General features: G+C 33.4%; 1 long non-coding RNA gene across 1 annotated transcript; it reads left to right on the top strand.

The window, feature by feature from the left end:
* The first annotated feature begins 679 nt into the window (after positions 1 to 679).
* Positions 680 to 5,630, top strand: LOC136226658 (uncharacterized). The gene is made up of 3 exons (XR_010687814.1): positions 680 to 941; positions 3,442 to 3,590; positions 3,851 to 5,630. It is a non-coding gene; the product is annotated as an uncharacterized lncRNA (long non-coding RNA).
* The last annotated feature ends 244 nt before the right edge of the window (positions 5,631 to 5,874 follow it).

Below are 5,874 nucleotides of genomic sequence, written 5' to 3' on the forward strand. Positions count from 1 at the left end.
GATTGATAATTTTATTTTTGTTGTACTGTGTAAAAATTAATCAATAAAACATTTTATTGTCATAAATAATTATTAGTTTTTTTGTATTTTATTTTATTTACAATTAATCAATAAAATATTTTACTTTTAATGATTATCATCTTTTTGTATTTTATTTACAATTAATCAATAAAAGATTTTACTTTTATGTATGATTATTATTTTTTGTATTTGTTAGTTAAAATTAAACTCATGTAAAATAATACTTATTTACTAATTGAAATGTGTGACCAAATAATATTGCCACGGAATGTTTTGGTGACAAATTAATATTGTAAAAAAAATTAAGTGTAAGAACTTAAAATTGTAACAATAAATATATTTTGTGACAATCCAAAAAGGCTCTAACTAATATTCAATTGCTACAAAAAAAATATTTTACAAATCTACATTTGTTTCAATAATGATTGTCACATATAATTTAATCAGTGACAATTACCTAAAGTCGTCACACGATTTTAGTTTAAATTAAATTATAATATGTGACAACATACATTACAAAAAAATAGGGTTTTAATGGCTTTTTTTGTAGCAGTAGTTTGGTTGACTGCCCCAATGGGCTTTTGACCATGTTTTGTTGTGGCTGAATTAAAAACTGCCCCAGTGAGCTTTAATATTAAATGATAGTGTAAAGCCCATTACTAGAGCAATTAGGTTATTTCACTTAATCTTCTATGGGCATACGACTTCGAGAGTATGATCTGATCTCTTCACCGCGATTTTGAAGCAAATGTCTTCCTATCAGATTCGCGATTTTGATGCAAATGATTTCCTCTCAGATTCGATTCAGAGTAGACCGGAGCAAGATCGGAACGAAGACAAGGACATAATAAGTCGATTTGATAAGATGAGCCAAATAACTTTGTTTTTCAAAGATATACTCAAACTGCTCTAATTTGTTGGTGAGATTCTCTTATTTTATTCTTATGAGGTTTTTGATTTTTGTTATGTTCTTAGTTTGAGCTTTTATCAGTAATAATGTGGGTGAAATGTAGCTGGAATTTCACCTTATGAGAGTAGAAATTGCTTGATTTTCTAGTGTTGTGCTGTGTTTTTCTTTGATGAAATGCAATTTCTGTTTGGTGTAGTGGATTCGTTCTTTGATGTTGAATTGATTGAAATTGCTTGAGTTTGAGCATTTGGGTCTCTCTAACTAGCATTTGATTTTTAGTATTTTTTACATTTCAATGGATTAGTATATTGAATAGTGAATTAGAAAAAAGGAAAATGTTATGCTTGAGGTGTTGGAACACCATAAATGACAAAACAGAATGTAGAATGTTCAACATCAATCTGAGATTTTACAGTGTTTGTTTAAGGAACTACTGTTGTATTTGCCATTTTATACATGAAAAAACAGTTTTTTCCAACAGCGGGGAATCCCTGGTTTTTCCGTCAGCAACAACAAACAGCCCGTAAACCAAACGGGCGACAAGATAGAGTAGAAAACCATGTTATGATATGACTCCTCAAGGGAGAGAGTAAGTGCTAGATGTTCTGACGTAGAACATCAAGTATGGGTGTTTTGTGTCTGTGTTCCTTATTAGATTAGTTTTTTCTTTTGTGCGTAATTGTGTCAATCCAATATGTACACATTGTTTTCGTGTCGTGTTCGCGGTTACATGTAAATTTACTATTGGTGTTATTTTTAACAGTGAGTTTTTGACCATTCAAAAGTCAGACCAAAAATCTATTTAACAAACTCCTGACTGCTAATATCATGTTGAGTTTATATAATGTGTTCATAAGTCACAAAATTATAATTAGACTAGATAATCTTACTTAGTTGAGTTGTAAAGTATAGTTGAAGAAATAGTGCATCAGCAATTGCTGTTCTTTCTCTTTTTATAGATTATTAAATTAGTTTTTGCAGACTTTTGATCTTTAGTTCATTAATGTTGTTTATTGGGTCGAGGTCTTGCATCTTTGGAATCTCTTATTGATAGTACCATTGTGATGTTTTTATTGTTATGGTGTCTTACTTCTGATTTGATGTTCTGTTCTATAGAGTAGCATCTTGTGTTTACATAGTTCAAGCTCTGTTTTCCAATGTGTGAATTTTGTTTAAGAGTTGTCTAATACTATACTTTTGATCTACGTTACATGCAAATGGATAGGGAAACGAATATTTGGAAAAAATATAATAAACAAAAACGAGTTTCCAATATTTTTTTTTAATTATGGAGACGGGATTTGAAATATTTTGTACAAGTTCCCGAGAGTTTCGGTATATAAAACAATTCGTAAACATAAAATGCTATAAAATCAAAGTTTCCGTGCAACATAGGTTTTGAGGCTATGATATTTCGTATTTGATTTTCACTTACCTGGGCATATTTTAATGATTTGTGTCCATAGAGAGAGAGATTTCAAGTGATACTTTTTGGTCATTTCTGAGAGGTTAAAGTACATGGGTATTTGAGGTTCAATGAAAATGTCTTACTTATGTAAGAAAGGATTGATTTCGCTAGCTTCATAGTTATATTGCATTCACATGCAGAATTGGTTTACAAGCAAGGTGCCTTATGTTTCTTGGGTAATAGGAACCCAAGGGATTTGAGATGGTAATTGGTATTGAATTCTAATAATGACCTTCTTGTTCCTCTTAGTGGTTCTAACAATGTTGTTTATGTCGCAAGGACCAAACTGAATGTCATCTTACTCTATTCCATTGAATCTGTACTCTTGTGAAGTTTGTGCAACAAAACAAATATAATGCAGGTGCTGTAGATATTGCTCTGGAAATTATTTGGATTCTAGAAACCTTAAACTAATTAGTAATTTATTATATCAAGAAGTGATTGATTCTAACAAATATTAATCTATGTAGTTGACATGGAAACCTTAGGTTGTAATTGATTTAATGCATGAGTTATGTAATGTGATTCAATTATTTGACCTTTTAGGTGTTATAGGACTTTGGTTAGTTATTTGTAGTTTGAGGATTTGTCCACAAGAAAGGCTTTAGAGGTGGTTTCTATTTTCTTTGTTGCTGAAGATGAATGCAGATGTGTTCCTTCCTTGAGTTTTGAAGGGTGAAATGGTGATTAGCATATGAGCTCGAATGAGTCACTATCATTACTAGGCTGTTCTATGTATCAATTGATCCTTTGGTACTACTACTATGTAAACAATCCATTGGGTCCCTGGGCTTGCAATTTTTGTTATCAATTAACCTAGTTGTACACGATCTAATATGATGAAAGAAGGTAAGAAGAAAGTCAACCATTTTTTAGTGGCAGAAGTTGTAATTACACATTTCTAACTCAGAAAGCATAGGATAAGAACCATTTTAGGCCTGTGTACTTTTCTTCCACTTGTTTATTTCTTTCAAATAAGCATTTAAACATATTTATATATATGGGTTCCTTTTGTTGACATTTTGTTGAATGTTTTGCCCAGTTGAACCACAGTATTTCATGATTGATAATGGGGAAAGTCGCTTGTCTGACCATATATTTAGACTGCTTGTGTTGTTCTGCTCGATGTTGTAGATGTAGAGGCTGCTTGTCTTCCCAACCTCTTTTGAATCAATTAGTTGTTTAACATCAGTAAGTTTAAATTTTTGGGTAAAAAGTTGTTTCACACTGATCTCCTTACCTTACCATTATATTGGATAAGTAAGAAGAACTTCTATTTAAAATTCATTTGATAAGTAAGAAGAACTTCTATTTAAATTTCTGGCTATAACATGTTCTGCCTGTTCTTAGAAGTTGCACTGCATGATTTACTAACTTCTGAGTCTGGTTAAATTAATGTATATCTGAACCTATGATTAGTATTGATTCTATTCCATTCTTCATTGTATTAGGTAGGAATGGATAAAACTTGGATGAATCAACCAAGATCTAGTAGTCAATATAGAAGAGGAGTAGAGAATTTTATTGAATTTCCATTCCGGAATGCTTCTGAAAATGGGAAAATCATGTGCCCTTGTGTTAAATGCGTTAATTGTTCTTTTCAAATAGCCGTAAAAGTAAGAGAACATTTGATATGTGATGGTTTTCTTAAAGCATACACTAGATGGGTATTTCATGGGGAGGAATATAACAACTCACCTTCTTCACTTTTTTCAAGTGCTACACATCAGTTCAATGTTGAACATGTGCAAGAATGTAGTGTGCAGAGTAACACTAGCATACCGGATAATATGGAAATATTATTGTGTGATGCCTTAGAGGTTGTAGATCAAGTTAATCAAGAGGGTTCAAGTATGGATGGAGTAAGATGTGAAATAGGAACTGGAGAGGCAAATGAGGAAAGTGATGGAGAAGAGGAGCTTGGACAAAACACTAGAATTGATGACGATGAGTTTAAGACTTTGCTAAAAGATATTAATGAAAAACTCTATCCAGGGTGTAAGAGTTTCTCTAAATTATCTTTCATATTGCACTCGTATCATCTCAAATGTTTGAATGGGTGGACGGGGAAATCATTTAGTATGTTATTGGATTTGTTGCTTGACGCATTTCCTTAAGGTGTATTGCTGCCCAAATCATTGCACATTATTTTGGGGAGAGAAAAAAAATGAAGAATTGTGTAGTAAATGTGGATCATCTCGGTGGGTAATGAAAGAAAGAAAAGAAAATGTTGCTAGTGTTAGTGATGTTTGTTGAAACACCTTTCCACATAATTTTGATTTGACAAAATTGTTTAAGTGTAATTAAAAATATTCTAAACACACTAGGTTTAAATGCTTTGATTTATTCTACTAATGTGTTTGTTCAATGTTGAGTTAAATTGTTTATAAGACACAAAGATTAAAAGGCCCAAAGCCCAATACGGAAGTCAAAAGCCCAAGTCAAACAGTTTAAGGCAACTCGGCCCGCGTATGTCAAAACGCTGTCGTTATGTACAAAACGCAGCTCAGCGGAAGAATGATCTAGAAGACCTTCGAGGAACAACTTCGGGACGAAGCTGCTGAGTTGATTCGACAAAGAGTACAAGACAGCAGCTGAGCAAGAACAACTTCCAGACAAAGTGTTTCCACTTTGGGTAAAGTTCAGAAGACACAGAATGCTGTCTAGTTGACCTTACCATAAATGGAGAGACATTCTGCCGAGCTGACCAAAAGCTGATCGAGGACAGAAGATACTCAAATCTGATTGGCCAAGAGCTCTGAGCAAGACTGGATGACAACGACAGGAAGCCGTTTCCCTCCAACGGTTATTTCGAAATTCGAAATGACCGATGACTCAGACGTCTCTATAAATAGAGCCCTTCAGTTGCTTCATTCAACACAGAACTTGATCAAGCCATTACGCTGACCAAATTTCTACGCAAAGTTCTGCAAGAAAAAGCAAAGCAATCTTACACTAAATTTCATATCTTTTGTGTAAAAGTCTAGAGTGATTATTCAATCATCTAAGGTGTCTTAGCAATCGTTGTTTAGGACAAACACTTATCATTTCTAGAATTAGAAAGGAGAAGCTGAGTACTCGGTTATAGTACTCAGCGAGAGATTAGGATTGAGTAGAGGTATAGAGGAAGGTACTCTTGTTATACTCAGTTTCTAAGATTGTAAAAGGTTTGATGCTCTACCGTTAAAGAGCTCAGTAGAGAATTCGAAATCTCGGAACGTGTTCCGGGGACAGGACGTAGGCTTGGAGGCCGAACCTGGATAAATCTGCTGAGTAACATATTTCTAACCTTAAACTCCTTTATATATTTATTGCTTGCTTAAACAAAAACTGACCAAGTAAAGAGGTCAAGCTGAGTTGTGCGCATTGAATATCTGAGCTCAGAAATAGACTCTAAGTGCTATCTCCTGACTCAAGTAAAGAAACTGACCTAGTCACCAGTTGACTAAGCCAGTATCTTGCTATTCACTCAGCG

Source organism: Euphorbia lathyris, chromosome 4 (assembly GCF_963576675.1).
Source record: "Euphorbia lathyris chromosome 4, ddEupLath1.1, whole genome shotgun sequence".
NCBI classification, from domain to species: Eukaryota; Viridiplantae; Streptophyta; class Magnoliopsida; order Malpighiales; family Euphorbiaceae; genus Euphorbia; species Euphorbia lathyris.